The following is a 21,256-nucleotide window of genomic DNA, read 5'->3' on the forward strand; positions in this document are numbered from 1 at the left end:
CGGAGTCGTTTCCCGCCATCTGGAGCCGATTCCCGCCATCCGACGCCATCTTCTGCCTTCTTCCCGCCATCCGTGGAGTTTTCCCGCCATTGGACGCCATCCTGAGGGCGCCGCGTGGGAAGAAGAGGGGCGTGGACTCCGAAAGCCCGCGAGAACTGAAGCCCCGCCTCACGTCCGGACGTTGCGTAAGGTCCTGGAAGGAGCCCAGCAGACGCCGACGTCACAGGAGCGCGACGGAAGGTCCTCAACCCTGACGATCCACTGCGGAGCCGCGGCCTACGGAAGAGGATCATCGCAAGGTAGGCCACGGTCCACTAGGGGGGAGGAGAATGTCGGATACGGAGGAGAGCTTCACCGCCACAGCCGCTGCTGCGGTCATGCCTTTCACCATGAAGATGGACACCTCCTAGCAGAAATTGTAGCAGTAAAAAGACAAACAAACAACATAGAACATAGAGGTCAAAAGACCAAGCTAAACTGACTGAGAAAGGTAACAAAGCACCTGGCTAGCTTAAAAGTAGAAATTACAATGAAGTCCAGCAAGGCCAGAAGGGCGGAGCAGGATTAAATAGGCAAAAAGGTCATGTGACCAGCAAAATAGAAAAAACCTAACAGGAGGGTTCTAACAGTACCCCCTCTTCTATGAGTATCCTCCAGATCCCCTAGGACCAGGCTTATCAGGAAACCTCTTGTGAAACGCTCTGACAAGTCTGGAAGCAGAAACATCATCCGCCCTCACCCATGAGTTATCCTCGGGACCGAAACCCTTCCAAGCGACGAGATACTGCAAACTCCCCCTATACCGTCTAGAATTAAGGATGCAGGAAATCTCATATTCCCCATCCTCCACTACCGGAGGAACAGTGGCAGTGGCGTCTCTATCTGATACATCAGCTTTTTTCAAAAGAGAAACATGAAACACTGGATTAATCTTCCAGGAGGTGGGAATCTCCAACCTAACAGCAGATTGGTTAACTACCTGAAGCACCTTAAAGGGTCCTACAAACTTGGGACCCAATTTTTTAGAAGGAATCCTCAACCGCAGATTCTTAGAGGACAACCAAACCATGTCACCAACCGTAAACAAAACCTCTTGACGTTTCCTGTCAAAGTACCTCTTAGATTTTTTGTTAGCCTCCTGAAGATTACCACGCACATCCGTCCAAACTCTCTCCAAATCACCGGAAAAACTCTCCTCCTCAGGCACAGCCGATAACAATTTGGAGAATGACCCAAAAGACGGCTGTCTCCCAGAACAACAAAAAAAAGGCGAACACCCAGCAGAAGAGGATGTATGGTTGTTAAGAGCAAATTCAGCAAGTGGCAGAAACTCAGACCACCCCTCTTGATTGTCTGCCACAAAACAATGCAAGAACTGCTCAACATCCTGATTCTTCCTTTCTGTCTGGCCATTAGACTCAGGATGATATCCAGATGAAAACGACAAATGAACTCCCAACCTGTCACAAAAGGCACGCCAAAAATGAGCCACAAACTGAGGTCCCCTATCAGAAACAATGTCAGTAGGAACACCGTGGAGTCTGACAATTTCCTTAACAAAGGCCTTAGCGAGTGTCTTAGCGCAGGGCAGTTTGATGAAGGGAACCAAGTGACACATCTTGCTAAAATGGTCCACCACCACCCAGATGACCGTGAAATCCTCAGAGGAGGGAAGGTCAGTAATAAAGTCCATAGCCAGATGTGTCCAAGGAGCACTAGGAACCTCTGCAGCAGGAGTATGAGAAGACTTAGATCTAGCACACACAGTACGTTGATGCACCCACTTAATGACTTCCTTCTGCCATCCAGGCCACCAAAAACTGCGACCCACAAGTCTCTTGGTCTCAGAAATTCCTGGATGACCTGCCAACCTAGACTCATGACACTCAACAAACAAATCTCTCCTAAAGGTCCTAGGTACAAACAACCTCCCATGGGGAGTGTTAGATGGGGCATTCTCCTGTGCTTTAAGAATCTCATCTTCCAAAACGGAGTCCAATGCAGCAATCACCATACCTTCTTGTAAAATGCTCTCCTCCTCCTCAGCACTGACCATGGGAGAAAAGCTGCGAGACAAAGCATCAGCTTTAACATTCTTGGTACCCGGGATGTAAGTAACGGAAAAATTAAACCGCGAAAAAAAAAGTGCCCACCTAGCCTGACGGGCATTCAAGCACTTGGCAGCATCAAGATAGATCAGATTTATATGATCAGTGAAAACCTGAATGGGAAATTCAGCACCTTCCAAGAGATGACGCCAGTGTTCAAATGCGAGTTTAATAGCCAGCAATTCCCGATTACCAATATCATAATTAAGTTCAGTCTCAGAAAAAATTTTTGAAAAAAAGGCACAGGGATGTACTCCATCCTTGATTTCCTGAGATAACACCGCATCGACCCCCACAGAAGAAGCATCAACCTCAACCAAAAACGGCTTAGTCACATCAGGCTGCATAAGGATGGGGGCAGAGCTGAACCTCTCCTTTAGAAACACAAAAGCTTCAATGGCCTCAGTAGTCCACTGAACCGTATTAGCACCTTTCCTGGTGAGATCGGTCAGTGCTTTAACAATAATAGAAAATTTTTTAATGAATTTTCTGTAATAATTGGCGAAACCCAAAAACCTCTGTATCGATTTCAAACCAATAGGTCTAGGCCATTCCTGCACAGCTTGAACTTTCACCGGGTCCTTCTCAAAACCCTCGCTGGAGATAATGTAGCCCAAAAAACTAATTCTCTGTACAGTGAACTCACATTTCTCTAGCTTAGCAAAAAGCGAATTGTCAATTAATAACTGTAATACCTCACGTACGCTCCGCCAATGAGACTCCAGATCAGGCGAATAAATCAAAATGTCATCCAAATACACAACCACATTTTTGCCGATCAAAGGTCTAAGGATGTCATTAATAAGATTCTGAAAAAATGCTGGTGCATTGGTAAGACCAAAAGGCATAACCAGATTCTCAAAATGACCCACACCACAGGAGTGTTAAAAGCAATCTTCCATTCATCACCCTCCTTCATGCGCAACAAATTGTATGCCCCCCGGAGATCAATTTTAGAGAACCACTTGGCCCCCACTAACTGGTTAAACAAATCAGGAATCAATGGCAGTGGGTAGGGATTGCGTACAGTAATTTTATTATTCTCGCGAAAGTCCAGACAAGGACGTAAACCGCCGTCCTTTTATTTTAACAAAAAAAAATCCAACAGCCACAGGTGACTTAGAGGGTCTGATATGACCGGCGGCCAAGCTCGTGTGTATGTATTCCTCCAAAGCCTTTCTCTCAGGAATAGTAAGATTAAATAAACGACTTTTAGGAAGAGTCGCTCCAGGGACAAATTCAATGGTACAATCAAAGTCTCTATGGGGAGACAAAATTTGCGACTCCTCCTCAGAAAAAACTTTCCAAAAATCCTGAATAGGTACAGGTAATTCCCCTTTATCCACAGCAGCAATGCGCCCGTTACACTTGTCATAACACTTAGGGCTCCAGCACTTAATTTCATTAGTAGACCAATCCACTACAGGATTGTGCAATTTTAACCAGGGTAACCCCAAAACTACTGGAGAAGGCAAATTATTTAATACCACCAAATCCAAATTTTCTTGGTAAATACCATTAATAGTGAGGGGAATTTCATAAACCTTGTGAGTAACACATTTCAAGGGAGAGCCATCGACAGAAACCACGGCAATAGGGGATGACAAAGGTTTGGGTATTAATTTAAGTTTTTCCAAGAATCCCCCATCAATCACATTCAGAGTAGAACCACAATCCACAAATACCCGAAATTCAATTAATTCTTCCTGAGCAGCAGTAGTAGCAGAAAGAAATACCCCCTTAGTGTTTAAACAGGCTATACGGGCGTAACTGACCTTTTTTTTTCTTTGTTCATACGAAGCACACAGTTCTTAATGAAATGGTCAGATTTTCCGCAATAAAAGCACAAACCTTCAGAAAACCTGCGGTATTTTTCCTGAGAGCGGGGTGACATCGCCCCAATCTCCATCGGCTCTCCAATGTCAGTACAGACCCTCTCAAGACTCGGAGCTGACATGGCAAAGGATTTACTCTCAATATCCCTTGCACGCAGTCTCCTGTCCACCCGTATAGCTAATTGCATTGCCTCCTGCAAGTTTCCAGGTGAAGGATAAGCAATCAGCAGATCCTTAACCCTTTCACCTAGCCCAGCAAGAAACAAACTTTTCAGAGCTGAATTGTTCCACCCCACCTGAGCAGACCACCGACGGAAGTGAGTACAATAATTTTCCACATTACCTGATCCCTGCCTCAAAAGTCTCAATTCCGTCTCAGCTGATGAGACACGATCAGGATCATCATACAACAACCCCAAAGCAGAAAAAAAACTATCCACTGATCTAAAGCACGGATCACTAGGTTGGAGAGAAAAGGCCCATCCCTGAGGTTCTTTGCGCAAAAGTGACATTATGAACCCTATGCGCTGTGATTCATCACCAGAGGATCTAGGTCTCAAACGAAAATACAATAAACAAGCATTTTTAAAGGAAAAAAAATCTTGTTGTTCACCAAAAAATAAATCAGGCAAACGTACCTTTGGCTCCACAAAATGCGCTCCAGAACAGCTACTCACGTCCTGCAGGCGTTGAGCCAAATCCTGAACCGACACCATGATGGAAACTGGAGGTCTTTCCTTAGAGATATTTTTCGGCTGGACTTACTGCTATGATCTGCTACAAGCACTAAGGAAAGACAGGAGATCTGTCCCTACAATAGAACTACGCTAGATCCCTACGATGTAACGGGGAACCTGATCCTGCGATCAGACCCGCTAAAGTCCTCAGCTAGTCTGAACGAAGACCTATAGATGTGAGGGAGGGATCCCTACAAGAACTAGGGACTGGGAGAAAGATGGACACCTCCTAGCAGAAATTGTAGCAGTAAAAAGACAAACAAACAACATAGAACATAGAGGTCAAAAGACCAAGCTAAACTGACTGAGAAAGGTAACAAAGCACCTGGCTAGCTTAAGAGTAGAAATTACAATGAAGTCCAGCAAGGCCAGAAGGGCGGAGCAGGATTAAATAGGCAAAAAGGTCATGTGACCAGCAAAATAGAAAAAACCTAACAGGAGGGTTCTAACAGGCAGCTGGGGACTGAGTATGGACACCCGCCGACGCTGCCATGAGGTTTTGAAAAGCTTCTGCCCCCAAGGGCCTAAAAGGCCACATTTCAAGTGCAAGCAGCTGTCCAGAAATCTGGCAGTTTACTATTGCGGCCTGTGGGTGGGTGGCTGGCTGCATACTTGCGCTTGCATCCCAAAGAATGGGGTAGGGTCAACTGAACGCTGCGCTGGGACAAGAATGTGGACGGAGATTGTTGCAAGTCTGCATCGACAGAGGCATCTTCGCATGTGCCAAGGATCACTTGTGATGGGCACACTTTTAGGCAGTGTTCTCGGAGTCAGAGATGCTTCCAGGGGTCTTCCCCATGCTGTTCCCATGTCTTTTCAGCACTGTATGCATGTGTCTGATGATGTGTCACACACCACATGGCCAGATAAGGTTGTAAAATGTTAAAATGACATTTCCCAGTGAATGTATTTGTCTTGTTTGAAAGCAATGCAAAAGTGCAAAAACGCATCAAAAACGCAATGTGTGAACATAGCCCATGGTATGGAGGAGCGTTTTTGTTTTTGTTTATTTATTTTGACTTATATACAAGTCATTACTCTGGAAAGGATGTTCCTTAACATTTTTCCCAGAAAAAAATCCATTTTGGTTTAGTTTTTGCATGTTTTATTGTGAGTCCGTAAAAGTGGCGTAATACCTCTGACAACATTGTTGACAGCAGTGACATGGGCATCCGAAATGCTTCCAGGGGTCTTCCCCATGCTGATCCCATGTCATTTGATTCGATTTGTTCCCATCGATTTGGCCAATTTTTAGGCCCTCTGCAGATCGCCGGGGGGAGCAGCCGGAAAAATGCTCGAGTTTCCCATGGGCTTACATTGGGCTCGTTACTCGGTCCGAGCACTCGAGCATTCCAATTTGCTCGACCCGAACAACGAGTACATTTTAGTGCTCGCTCATCTCTAGTTATCATGCATACACTCTTTGCCACAATATGTAGTTCCTTTTTCTAACTACAGTGGGGAAAAAAAGTATTAAGTCAGCCACCAGTTGTGCAAGTTCTCCCACTTAAAAAGATGAGAGAGGCCTGTAATTGACATCATAGGTAGACCTCAACTATGACAGACAAAATGAGAAAACAAATCCTGAAAATCACATTGTCTGTTTTGGAAAGAATTTTTTTCAAATTTTGGTGGAAAAGAAGTATTTGGTCAATTACAAAAGTTCATCTCAATACTGTGTTATATATCTTTTGCTGGCAATGACAGAGGTCAAACGTTTTCTGTAAGTCTTCACAAGGCTGGCACACAATGTTGCTGGTATGTTGGCCCATTCCTCCATGCAGATCTCCTCTAGAGCAGTGATGTTTTGGGGTTGTCGCTGGGCAACACGGACTTTCAACTCTATAGTTTTCTATAGGGTTTAGATCTGGAGACTGGCAAGGCCACTCCAGGACCTTGAAATCCTTCTTACGAAGTCACTCCTTCGTTGCCCTGGCGGTGTGCTTGGGATCATTGTCATGCTGAAAGACCTAGCCACGTTTTATCTTCAATGCTCTTGCTGATGGAAGGAGGTTTGCACTCAAAAACTCACGATACATGGCCCCATTCATTCTTTCATGTACACGGATCGGTCGTCCTGGTCCCTTGGCAGAGAAACAGCCCCAAAGCATGATGTTGCCACTCCCATGCTTCACAGTAGGTATGGTGTTCTTTGGATGCAACTCAGCATTCTTTCTCCTCCAAACACGATGAGTTGTGTTTCTACCAAACAGTTGTACTTTGGTTTCATCTGACTATTGACATTCTCCCAATATTCTTCTGGGTCATCCAAATGCTCTCTAGCAAACTTCAGACGGGCCCAGACATGTAATGGCTTAAGCAGGGGGACACGTCTGGCACTGCAGGATCTGAGTCCCTGGCGGCGTAGTGTGTTACTGATGGTAGCCTGTGTAAAGTTGGTCCCAGCTATCTGCAGGTCATTCACTAGGTCCCCCCATGTGGTTCTGTGATTTTTGCTCACCGTTCTTGAGATGATTTTGACCCCACGGGGTGAGGTCTTGTGTGGAGCCCCAGATCGAGGGAGATTATCAGTGGTCTTGTATGTCTTTCATTTTCTAATTATTGATCCCATAGTTGATTTCTTCACACCAAGCTGCTTGCCAATTGCAGGTTCAGTCTTCCCAGCCTAGTGCAGGGCTAAAATTTTGTTTCTGGTGTCCTCTTGGTCTTCACCATAGTGGAGTTTGGAGTGTGACTGTTTGAGGTTGGGCACAGGTGTCTTTTATACTGATAACAAGTTCAAACAGGTGCCAGTACTACAGGTAATGAGTGGATCACAGAGGAGCCTTTTAAAGAAGTTGTTACAGGTCTGTGAGAGCCAGAAATATTGCTTGTTTGTAAATGACCAAATACTTATTTTCCACCAAAATTTGAAAAAAATTTATTTCCAAATCAGACAATGTGATTTTCAGGATTTGTTTTCTCATTTTGTCTCTCATAGTTGAGGTCTACCTATGATGTCAATTACAGGCCTCTCTCATCTTTTTAAATGGGAGAACTTGCACAATTGGTGACTGAGTAAATACTTTTTTCCCCACTGTATATATAAAAAAAACCCTGGTACTGTTGTTTGGGTCAAATCCATCGCCACACCTGGCCAAACCACTGCCAGATATCCCAGCGTTGTTTTGCTTATCTAGACACCTGTGCGTCAGCGTACTTTGCCTGCCTGCATTCTGAACTGTTCTGTCGCGTATCTCTGAATGAGGCCATGGAGCCAAAACCAGGAGAATTGGTGCACTTGTTTCTATTACACCTTTTCTCTGATTGTTCCACAGCTGGTTTTGGCTCACACTCCTGAGAAAAAATACTGACTGAATACTGACTGAATACTGACCAAATAGTGATAGTGGGGCTGTGGCCTAAACTTCACTCTCTGCTTAAAAGATTTGTCTACAGTGTCTTCTTGGCTCTTCCATCTCTCATTAAACACTTTCTTACATACTACTGATTCTGTTTTTAAAGCGTCTATATGTATCTTCTTGATGTTGGTCTGTGAGACAATTTTAGTTGTTATATATTAAAGGTTAAGTTTTAGGTCACATTCTTGCTGGCATTTCTTATCTAATTTCATTGGGATATTCAGTATTCTTTGTTAAGGTACTTATTTGCTGTTTCTTGCATTATTATAAGGAGGCACAGTGGGGGGTGGGGGTGTTTACAAGGAGGCACAATGAGGAATCATTATCAGGAGAACACAGGAGGCATTATGATTAATATTATAACGCACCGTGGAGTTTTTATTATTACACCGAAGTCCGTGGACATTATTATAAGGGGTTAAGGGGGATTATTATTATTATAAGGAGGCACCGGGGGACATTATTTCTATAGGATGGTGTATAACTGTAAGGAGACACAGGGGAACATTACTACTAAGAGGAAGTACAGTGGGAACATTATTACTGTGTAGGGGCACAGAGGGGATAATGTTATTGTGTGGGGCACAAAAGAATGGTACTATTACAGAGGGGGCATCATTACTGCCTAGGGCAATGGTTATAGTGCTATATGGTTTGTGTAGAGGTGGTACAATGTGAGGAGTGGGCTGAAAAGCATTAACCCCAGATTTATCTGTGTTACATTTTGCAGGTTTAAGGAGATGGACATACTGCCCACGTTTACCTCTTGAAGAAACACGTTTAATGTTATGTGGTGTAATATGACATGTGATGTATAATGTGAAATGTGATGTGTGTTAAAGTCATTAGTAATATTGGTAATGTATGTATTTGACAGCAGGGATAGTGAGAGTTAATGTTTGGGACTAGCTCAGAGTGGGAGGGGATGAGTTGAGGGGAAAGTGACAATTTAGGAAGTCAGATAGGGCCTGGAGTGGATAGTGAAAGGAACTTAGGTCCAAAGTGAGTAGGGCTGCATTCTCGGGTGTCCATAAGTGAGAGGAGAGCGAAAAGAAGAGATAGCGAGGTCCGGAGCAAAAGTGACTGATAGACAGATTGATTGATTGGGGCCGGGTCCTGGGAGAGGATGCCTAGCAGAAAGGTGCAGAGTTTATAACTGTTAAAGGTAATAGGCTTAAAAAGGACTGAGTATGTGAGACAAGCAGAAAGTCCCGGGCAGGAGTTTCAGAGAGCTTGAACCTAAGTCAGGCCATACTGACACCCTAAGGGGAACAAAGACGTGGAACTGTGGGACAAGTAAAGGACTCAAGCAGGACTGTAAAGTCGAGCTGGGTTGTGGTGAAGTGATGAGAAATAGTGGAGACATAGGACAAGTAGCGAAAGTAAAGAGAAAAAGTAAAGATAGAGGACGTCAGAGCAAAGAAAAATGAATCTGTGTATGCAAAATGCTTCCAGTTGTAAAGGAAACGTTCATAAAACCGTGTACCCGCTATCTCTTGTATATATTCACTAGCTATTGAACCCGTTCTATGGCCGGGTGGCGAGAATTTTTATTGGTATATGGTCTCCCATGCTGGTATGTGCTGCTCCCCTCCTGGTATTTGTGCTGCCCCCATCCTGTCCCCACCATCTTATCCTGGTATGCATGGCACCCCTCATCCCAAATCCTGGTATGAATGGCACCCCTCAACCCCAATCCTGGAAGGCATGGCACCCCTAATCCCCAATCCTGGTATGCATGGCTCCCCTCATCCCCAATCCTGGTATGTGTGTTACTCCTCATCCCTATCCTGATATGCATGGTACCCCATCCCTCATCCCTATCCTGGTATGTATGACATCCCTCATCCTGGTATGAATGGGCCCCTCACCCACATTCTGGTATGCATGGCACCCCTCACCCCCATCCTGGTATGCATGGTACTCCTCATCCCTATCCTGGTATGCATGACCCCTCATCCAAATCCTGTTATGCATGGCACCCCTCATCCCCGATCCCGGTATGCATGGCACCCCTCATCCCCAATCCCAGTATGTATGGCACTGCTCATCCCCAATCCCAGTATGCATGGCACCCCTCATCTCCAATCCTGGTATAAATGACTCCCTCATCCCGAATCCTGGTATGCATGGCTTCCTCATCCCCAATCCTGGTATGCATGGCTCCCTCATCCCCAATCTTGGTATGCATGGCTCCCTCATCCCCAATCCTGGTATGTATGGTCCCCTCACCCCCCAATCCTGGTATGCATGGTCCCCTCACCCCCAATCCTGGTATGCATGGTCCCCTCACCCCCGAAATCCTGTATGCATGGTCCCCTCATTCCCCAATCCTGGTATGTGTGGTACTCCTCATCCTGGTATGCATGATACCCTCACCCCCCAATCTTGGTATGCATGGTCCCCTCACCCCACAATCCTGGTATGTGTGGTACCCCTCATCCTGGTATGCATGGTCCCCTCACCCCCCAATCCTGGTATGAATGATCCCCTCACTCTCCAATCCTGGTATGTGTGGTACCCCTCATCCTGGTATATGTAGCCCCCTCACCCCCCAATCATGGTATGTGTGCTACCCCTCATCCCCCCAATCCTGGTATGTGTGGCCCCCTCATCCTCATCCTAGCAAGTATGTCACTCCTCATCCCTATCCTAGTATGCATGGCCCCTCATCCCAATCCCGGTATTCATGGCACCCCTCATCCCCAATCCTGGTATGCATGGCATCCCTCATCCCCAATCCCGGTATGTATGGCATCCCTTATCCCCAATCCTGGTATACATGGCATCTCTCATCCCCAATCCTGGTGTGCATGGCACCCCTCATCCCCAATCCTGATATGCATGGCACCCCTCATTCCGAATCCTCATATGCATGGTACCCCTCACCCCCAATCCTGGTATGCATGGCACCCCTCACCCCCAATCCTGGTATGCATGGCACCCCTCACCCCCAATCCTGGTATGCATGGCACCCCTCAACCCCAATCCTGGAAGGCATGGCACCCCTCTTCCCTAATCCTAGTATGCATGGCACCCCTCATCCCCAATCTTGGTATGTGTGGCACCCCTCATTCCTATCCTGGTATGCATGGTAGCCCATCCCTCATCCCTATCCTGGTATGTATGGTATCCCTCATCCTGGTATGAATGGGCCCCTCACCCACATCCTGGTATGCATGGCACCCCTCACCCCCATCCTGGTATGCATGGTACTCCTCATCCCTATCCTGGTATGCATGGCCCCTCATCCAAATCCTGGTATGCATGGCACCCCTCATCCCCGATCCCGGTATGCATGGCACCCCTCATCCCCAATCCCGGTATGCATGGCACCCCTCATCCCCAATCCCGGTATGTATGGCACCCCTCATCCCCAATCCCGGTATGCAGTGCACCCCTCATCCCCAATCCTGATATGCATGGCACCCCTCATCCCCAATCCTGGTATAAATGACTCCCTCATCCCCAATCCTGGTATGCATGGCTCCCTCATCCCCAATCCTGGTATGCATGGCTCCCTCATCCCCAATTCTGGTATGCATGGCTCCCTCATCCCCAATCCTGGTATGCATGGTCCCCTCACCCCCAATCCTGGTATGCATGGCATGGTCCCCTCACTCCCCAATCCTGGTATGTGTGGTACCCCTCATCCTGGTATGCATGATCCCCTCACCCCCCAATCCTGGTATCCATGGTCTCCTCACTCTCCAAACCTGGTATGTGTGGTACCCCTCATCCTGGTATGTGTAGCCCCCTTATCCCCCTATCCTGGTATGTGTGGTACCCCTCATCCCCCCAATCCTGGTATGTGTGGCCCCCTCATCCCTTTCACGCTGTACACATATACAAAAAAATAAACAGTTATACTCACCTTTCTTCTCTGTGCTCCAGCGCTGCTGCGTCATGTCCTGCCAGAGGCCGGGGGAGGAGTGCGGCGCCAGAGAACAGTGCTGTCCGGCGCGATTTTGCTGAAGACACACTCCAAATGTGTCTTCAGTAAAATGGCGCCGGACAGCGCTATGCGCATGCGCCGATCTAACGCCTCACTCCTGTCCCAGTCTCCAGCGAAGAGAGGTGCCGCGGCAACGCTCCTCCCGGTCAGGTAAGTATGTAAGTATGGTGCTGGAGATCGCGGTATGCGTTCAGTGTCTACTAGACACTGTTCGGTTTCTTCTTCTTGGGTTTATGTTTATTTTCCGAATGGTCCTATAAAAATCCTATAGTCTGGGGCACATGTATGTCATATATTTTATCTCGTGATTAAATTATATGGGAAATTTCTGTGTAGACATATAGTATATGCGTATTCCAGGAACTGTTCTAATAGCATATTTCTCTTACTATGGTGCCAGACCTATTTACCGCATGCCAGGAGTCATGGACCAGTTGCATATATTAAAATACTTGAAGAGGTCAGGTTGCCTAACGCTGAAGAGGATATGGCCTTGAAATGGGTGTTTCAACAAGACAATGACCCTAAACACACCAGTAAATGAGCAAGACCTTTGTTCCAGTCCAACAAAATTGAGGTTATGGAGTGGTCAGCCCAATCCCTGGATCTTAATCCTACAGGACACTTGTGGGGTGACATCTAAAATGCTGTTTCTGAGGCAAAGCCAACAAATAGCAAAAAATTGTAGGATATAGTCAAAGCATCCTGGGCTGGAATAACAACCATAGGTGGATTGTAACATAGTTTTTAAGGTTGAAGGAAGACTAAGTCCATCTAGTTCAACCCATAGCCTAACATGTTGATCCAGAGGAAGGCAAAAAAAAACATGTGGCAAACACTAAGCTCCACATTGGGGAAAAAATTCCTTCCCGACTCCATACGACAATCAGACTAGTTCCCTGGATCAACGCCCTATCAAGGAATCTAGTATATATAACCTGTAATATTATACTTTTCAAGAAAGGCATCCATGCCCTTCTTAAATTTTAATAGTGAATCACTCATTACAACATTCTGCAGCAGAGAGTTCCATAGTCTCACTGCTCTTACAGTAAAGAATCCCCGTCTGTGATTATGATTAAACCTTCTTTCCTCCAGACGTAGAAGATGCCTCCTTGTCCCTGTCTCTGGCCTCAGAGTAAAAAGATCAGTAGACAGGTCTTTGTACTGTCCCCTCATATACTTGTACATAGTAATAAGATCACCCCTAAGTCTTCTTTTTTCCACACTAAATAACCCCAAGTGTCTTGGTATTACAGACCCCCCAGTCCTCTAATAACCTTGGTCGCTCTTCTCTGCACCCTCTCTAGTTCAGCTATGTCTTTCTTATACACCGGAGACCAAAACTGTACACAGTATTCTAAGTGTGGTCGCACTAATGACTTGTATAGAGGTAAAATTATGTTCTCCTCATGAGCATCTATGCCTCTTTTAATGCATCCCATTATTTTATTTGCCTTTGCAGCAGCTGCCTGACACTGGCCACTAAACGTGAGCTTGTCGTCCACCAATACACCCAGGTCTTTTTCAGTTACAGTTTTGCCCAGTGTTTTATACATTTTATTTCCTCTGCCCAAGTGCATTACCTTACATTTATCCCCATTAAAGCTCATTTGCCATTTATCAGCCCAAGCTTCTAGTTTACATAGATCCTCCTGTAATATAAAATTGTCCTCCTCTGTATTGATTACCCTGCAGAGTTTAGTATCATCTGCAAATATTGAAATATTACTCTGTATGCCCCCTACAAGGTCATTAATAAATATGTTAAAAAGAAGGGAGCCCAATACTGACCCCTGTGGTACCCCACTGTTAACTGAGACCCAGTCTGAGTGTATTCCATTAATAACCACCCTTTGTTTCCTATCACTGAGCCAATTCTTAACCCACATACATATATTTTCCCCTATCCCCATTGTTCTCATTTTATGTATCAACCTTTTGTGTGGAACCGTATCAAAAGCTTTTGAAAAGTCCATATACACAACATCCACTGCATTTCCTTGGTCCAGTCCAGAACTTGCCTCCTCATAAAAACTGATCACATTAGTTTGACAGGAACGGTCCCTCGTAAACCCATGTTGATATTGGGTCATGAGGTTATTCTTCTTCAGATACTCTATTATAGCATCTCTTAGGAAACCCTCCAGGATTTTACCCACAGTAGAGGTTAAGCTTACTGGCCTATAATTTCCAAGTTCGGTTTTTGTTCCCTTTTTGAATATTGGCACCACATTTGCTATACGCCAGTCCTGTGGTACAGACCCTGTTATTATGGAATCTTTAAAGATTAAAAATAATGGTCTATCTATGACGTTACTTAATTCCTGCAGTACTTGCGGGTGTATCCCATCCGGGCCCGGGGATTTGTCAACTTTAGTGATTTTTAGACGCCGCCGTACTTCCTGCTGGGTTAAGCAAGTGACATTTAATGGAGAATTTTTGTTATCACTAATCATGTTTTCTGTCATGCGATTTTCTTGTGTAAATACGGTTGAAAAAAAATCATTTAGCATATTTGCTTTGTCGTCATCCTAATCCACCATTTCACCCAGACTATTTTTAAGGGGGCCAACACTATCATTTTTTAGTTTTTTACTATTTATCTAGTTAAAGAATATTTTAGGGTTATTTTTACTTTCTCTGGCAATGATTCTCTCTGCCTCAATCTTTGCTGCCTGGATTTGTTTTTTACATAATTTATTTAATTTTGTATATTTATTTAATGCCTCATCACTACCTACTTGCTTTAGTTCTCTAAATGCTTTCTTTTTGTCACTTATTGCGCCCCTTACAGCTCTATTTAGCCATAGTGGTTTCCTCCTATTTCTAGCATGTTTATTCCCAAAGGGTATATATTGTGCACAGGTCCTATTCAGGATGTTAATAAATGTCTCCCATTTGCTTTGTGTAGCTTTATGTCTCAGGATATCGTCCCAGTTTATTGCACTAAGATGATCTCTCAACCGTTGGAAATTTGCCTTCCTGAAGTTTAGTGTCCCTGTAACCCCTCTACTACACATCTTATTAAAGGTTACATGAAAACAAATTATTTTGTGATCACTATTACCCAAGTGACCCCCAACTCGTATATTTGATATGCGGTCTGGCCTATTGGTTAATATTAGGTCTAGCAGTGCCACCCTTCTTGTTGGGTCCTGAACCAGTTGTGAAAGGTAATTGTCTCTCATAGCTGTCAAAAACTTGAACTACATGTTTCTGTCCCCCAATGTATTTCAGGGTAGTTGAAGTCTCCCATAATAGTGACTTCTCCATGAGTCGCTGCTTCATCTATTTGCTTTACGAGGATATCCTCTTCTACTTCCATTATTTTTGGAGACTTATAACAAACCCCTATCAGTAATTTATTATTTTTTCCCCCTCCCCTTATCTCCACCCACAGGGACTCTACATTTTCATTAGATTCACCTATATCCTCCCGCAAGACTGGTTTTAAGGATGATTTTACATATAAACACACACCCCCCCCTCGCTTGTTTGTACGGTCATTTCTGAACAGACTATAGCCCTGTAAATTAACTGCCCAGTCATGGCTCTCGTCCAGCCACGTCTAAGATATCCCTACCATGTCATAATTATTTTCCAACAAAATTAATTCTAATTCCTCCATTTTGTTGGTGAGGCTTCTGACATTAGTGTACATGCATTTTATGTATCTCTCTGTACCTCTATTCCTTCTTACTTTATTGACTGTTCTAACCCCACCCCCAATTTCTTTATTTGTGCCCAGGTCACTATCTGCACTATCTTCCCCACCTATAAAATGAATACCCTCCACCCCAATCCCTAGTTTAAACACTCCTTCAACCTTCTAGCCATTTTCTCCCCCATCAGAGCTGCACCCTCCCCATTGAGGTGCAGCCGGTCCCTAGCGTAGAGTCTGTAGCCAACTGAGAAGTCGGCCCAGTTCTCCAGGAACCCAAATCCCTCCTTCCTACACCAGTTGTTGAGCCACTTATTTATCTTTGTGATAAGGGCAATCTGGGCTAGCGCCGGGGCCTGAAGCTCGGGGGGGGGCATGGCCAGATTGTCCTCATTATAATGTTATGTGCACGCGCCGTCCATATGACAATGTAGCAGACGCGAACACGCAGTGCGTTCTGAGTGCCCGCGTCTGCTGTACTCACATGCAGAGCCCCTGGGATTCCCGGCTGTCGATTACTGCACTGCAGCTCCGTGTGGTGCTCTGTACTGGCTCTGACTCCCTGATCGTCTTGTGCTCAGTGCTGCCTTTCAATACTTCCAGTTCCCTCCTGCTGGCAGCTCCTGGTGATGGTAAGAAGCAAATAGCTTCATCCTGTTCTGTGAGAGTGACTTGGGCATGTCACCATGGGGGCCACAGGGTATGTGACCATGGGGGGTCACAAGGTATATGACCATGGGGGGGGCGCGCAAGGTATGTGACCATGGGGGGCTGCAGGGTATGTAACCAAGGGGGGGCTGCAGGGTATGTGACCAAGGGGGAGGCTGCAGGGTATGTGACCAAGGGGGGGCGCAGGGTATGTGACCATGAGGGGGGCCACAGCATGTGTGACCATGGGGGGGGCGCAGGGTATGTGACTATGGGGGCTGCTAGTGACTGCATAGTAGATTATCTTGGGGGCTACAGATTAATGTTATCCTGTAGGTTTGGGGGCTGCAATGAGCTATGTGGGGGCTCCTACTATATATTGGGAGCTATGTGAGGACACATACTGTATGTATATGGCTGTGTGTGGGATCATGTTGTATGTAGGGGGCTCATACTGTATGTAGGGGGCTATATTGGGGGCTCATACTGTATATTGAGGGACTGTGTGGTGTCATTGTATGTAGGGGACTTTGTGGATCCATACTGTATAAAGTGAGTTATGTGGGCGCTCATACTGTATCTATAGGGCTGTGTGAGGGTTCTTACCGTAACTATGTAGGGGGCTCATACTGTATGTATGGGGCTATGTTGGGGTCTCATACTGTATATTGGGGGACTGTGTGGTGTCATTGCATGTAGGGAACTTTGTGTGGATTCATACTGTATAAAGGGAGTTATGTGGGCGCTCATACTGTATCTATGGGGCTGTGTGAGGGTTCTTACTTTAGCTATGTAGGGGCTCATACTGTATATTGGGGGTTATGTGAGGGCTCATACTGTATATTGGGTGCTGTGTGTGGACTCATACTGTATGTGGGAGCTCATACTGTATATAGGAAGCTATGTGGAGGCTCATGCTGTATATTGGGGGGGCTGTGTGGTGTCATATTGTATGTTGGGAGCTATGTGTGGATTTTTACTTTATAAATGGACTTATGTGGGAGCTCATACTGTATCTATGGGGCTGTGCAAGAGCTCTTACCGTATGTAGGTAGCTATGTAGGGGCTCATACTGTATGTAGGTGGGCTGTGTGTGGGCTTCTACTGTATGTACAGGGCTATAGGGGGCTCATACTGTACAGGGCTGTGTGTGGGTTCATACTGTATATAGGGGCTATGTGGGGGCTCATATTGTATGTAGGGGGCTGTGTGGGGGCTCATATTGTATATAGAGACTTTGTGGGGGCATATTGCCTGGACATGTAAGCTGTCATTCTCATTGCAGTACGGCTTATGGTCTCCTTTTCTTGTCCTGATTGAAGGAATTCCAATATGGATCCCTGAATGACTAAAGGAGGAGAAAAAGCGTTGGAAGAAGACACCATTGAGCTAAGTACACAACTGTTCAGGCCATATAGGGTCTATATATACAGTGTTGCATCTGCTGTTAGACATATGCAACACATGCAGGATTGCCTGTTTGTTAAGTGTTGTGGTTGTCAAAACAAAACAAACAAAACATGCAGCCGCAGGGACTCGAATATATTATCCGAGCACTACAAGATACTCGGATAACACCCGAGCGTGCTGGGATAAAATGTTATCTGAGCACTTTCGCTCATCACTAATGTCTTTATGTATTGAGTTTTTTAAAAAAAGAGAATTTTTTTAGGGTGTTTTTTTTAATTTTTTTTATGGTTAACATGTATGAAAGCCCCATAGGTTGATTGCTTTGGTTGTTGATTTAGGGGGCTATGTGGGGGCTCGTCATGTATATAGGTTATGTCAACATATTAATTCTGCTCAATATTAAATGATACAAATAATATTAAAAATAATTATAATTAATATGTTAATATTGAGCAGAATTAATTTCAGACTATTGTTCGGCCTCCATAACAGTCATGGTCTCTCATGTGGCTCCTCAGGAAAATGAATCTCCCACCCCTGCCCTATTATATATGGCGCTATGTTATATATAGATCTGAACATAAGGGAAAAATGTGCACCCCGCGGTACGCTCACTACTATTTCTGTCAGCGGGGGGGAGAGTCCACGCCTTCTAAACTGCCCGGGGCCCTTCTATCCACCCCTGATAACAGCTGGCAGGTGCCAGATAGTGATGAGTGAGCATGCTCACTACTGCTCAGTACTCACCCGAGCATCTCACTGCTCGAGATGCTCGGCGCTCGCCGAGTATTTCTGGGGTTGCTCGGCAGGGGCTCGGGTCCCCTCCCTGCATGTTTGGCGCTCTTTAGAGCGCCAATCAACATGCAGGGATTGTCTGCCACACATTTTAATGCCGTAGCCATGTTGGTTGTGGCATTACAATGATTAGCTGGCCGCACAGCGTCATCAGACATCTGTGTCATCAGTCTATATCAGACCTGGCGCCGCCATGCTCGTCACAGTCACTCTGGAATCAGACAGTGTAGGGAAAGCTGCTGCTGAGCTACGGAGAAATTTGCTTGTTTCTAGTTAGTGTAGGTATACCAGACTATATTAGAGACACATATCCATCTCAACTAACAGTCCTTATGATGACTAATCCAGCTGCAGAGATATCAGGCAGGCAGTGTATATAGGAAGGCAAGCAGGGTACATAGCAGACTGCAGTGCACATAGCAAGAGGGTCCATTCCAGTTCTGTCCGCTGGAGCTTTTACAGATATTTGTAGAAATAGGTCCAGGTATCAGGGTCCAGGATTTTTTTTTTATCTTAATCCTGATTATTTGCTTAAAAAGCAATCCAGAGAACACTGTTTATCTGTGCCATTTGCTTGTTGGCACTGCAGAATACAGCTAGGTCCTTTCCATATTACAGCGCTAAAAATCCAGCTATTTAAAACTGTGGTTTGTCCGTCACACTGATCATATATAATTGCACTGAAAATTGTGCCATTTCTAGCCTCCATTTAAATTTTCTTGCAGTGTGTCAGTGAACTGATTGACACGAGGCCAGCGCTGTTAAAAATAGTTACCTACAGGCCAGCTATTTAAAACTGTGGTTTGTCCGTCACATGGATCACATATAATTGCGCTGAAAATATTGCCATTCCTAGCTTCCATTTAAATTTTGTTGCAGTGTGTCAGTGAACTTATTGACACGAGGTCGGCGCTATTAAAAATAGCTATGTGGTGCCCGTGAGGGTTCAGTCGCCACAGAGGTACTGCACCTCACCCAGAGGTGTGGTGTCTCCTTCTCTCAGGTAAGGAGGGAGTGCTGCCCGGAACCCCAACACCTGCATCCAACGCTACACTGCTCCAGGCCGGCTGGAAGGGCAACATGCATGTGCGCAGCTGCTGAGCCCTGTCCCTGGCTGGAGTGGGGGGGAACCCAAAGGTAGGGGGAACCAGTAGTGGGTGTGCGTGGAGAAAGCAGTTTAGGGGAGCATTATAGGGTGACATATATAAAGGGAAGCCATCTTGGGGTGGCAGTTCAGTAGATGAGTATGAGGGAGAAGTCAGTCAGGGAGCAGAGTCTCTTTAGGAGCTCTGCTCCACAAGTAGGGCCCAGTCCTACAGGCCCAGGTGGGGAGCAGAGGAGTAGGCTCCGATCTACAGAAGGAACCCTAGGGGGTATGGCGAGTGCAGGACAGCACCCATATGCCCCGCATCTGTCAGAAGACAGAGGGATCGTAGGCCGCAAGAATGGGACCGGCCCCTGGTCCAGCCGTGTTACTCTAAGTCTCGGCTGGGAAAACCGGAGGCTTCTGGCATATATAGTCAGTTGCTGAAGCCTCATTCTAATGCCTGTGAGGGTCAAGCAGGTCCGGGAACTTCAACAAGACAGGAGGGACTTCAGAGCACCCGAGCGGGATTGAGAGTGGGAAGCGCAGGGCAGGAGGGAGAAAGACCCAGCGTGAAGACGGTCTAGCTAGGAACGCAAGAAAGTGGGGTTCTGTCAGGTACTCCTAATCTGCCTGAGGAAGTGCTGAACCCCTGCCTGGTGAATGCAGCGCGACGTGGGAGGCTGACACCTGTACAGTGCACCAGTGGAACTGTCATAAGAACTGTGAGTAAAAACTCGGATGACTGTACCGCACTGCCTCCGTTCCTTCTTTCATCTGCGCCATCTCTCCCTCCCAACACTACAATGCCCAGTGCCACCTACACGTCCTACACTGCCCTGGAGCTAGCTCTACCTGTGGAGAGCCGCACCATCCCTGCTGCCGTAACACCAGCTCCAGAGGACTGCTCTGCAGCGGCGGCACCCATTAGCTGCAATCCACAGGTGGCGTCACAAACACTTTCCAAATCCCCTATTAATTTACCCCTTTTTGATTGACCGCCCTGGGCCACGGACCGGGCCAGCCACCGTGATATCCCCCATCAGCATCCACAGAGGCCCGGCTGCCGAGTGCCCCACGGCCCTGCAGGCCAGCTATTTAAAACTGTAGTTTGTCCATCACACGGATCACGTATAAGTTCGCTCCAAATTCAGCCATTTGTAGTGAGCATGGAAGATATTGTCCTCCATTTAAAATGGGCAATGCACATGGCAAGGGATGGGGAAAAGGATATGATGGTGATGGTGATGGTGCATGCAGAGGCCGTGGGCAAGCTGAAATTGTGCCACAACAAACACCCACATCTTCTCGCTCGACCTTCCTGTCCCAATTAATAGGGGACCGCAGAACACCACTATTGAACACAGAGCAATGTCAAAAGGTTATTGGTTGGATAGCAGATAATGCTTCCAGTCACTTAGCCACCACCACCACGACCACCATGTCTTCCACACGGTCAAGTCTCAGTAGCCGTGAGTCTGGACCGCATATTCCTCACCCCGATCCTCCTTCCTCCCACCATGCCGAGTGCCCAGAGACAACTGATCCCACACTTGAACTCTCCGAAGAGCTGCTGACTTTTCCATTTATAGATTCGGGGCTCTCGCCTGGTCCACTTGAAGCGGGGCATAAAGAGATCGCATGTAGCCATGCCCGAA

Source organism: Phyllobates terribilis, unplaced genomic scaffold, assembly GCF_046119375.1.
Source record: "Phyllobates terribilis strain yellow unplaced genomic scaffold, ASM4611937v1 Scaffold_5__5_contigs__length_657084704, whole genome shotgun sequence".
NCBI lineage: Eukaryota > Metazoa > Chordata > Amphibia > Anura > Dendrobatidae > Phyllobates > Phyllobates terribilis.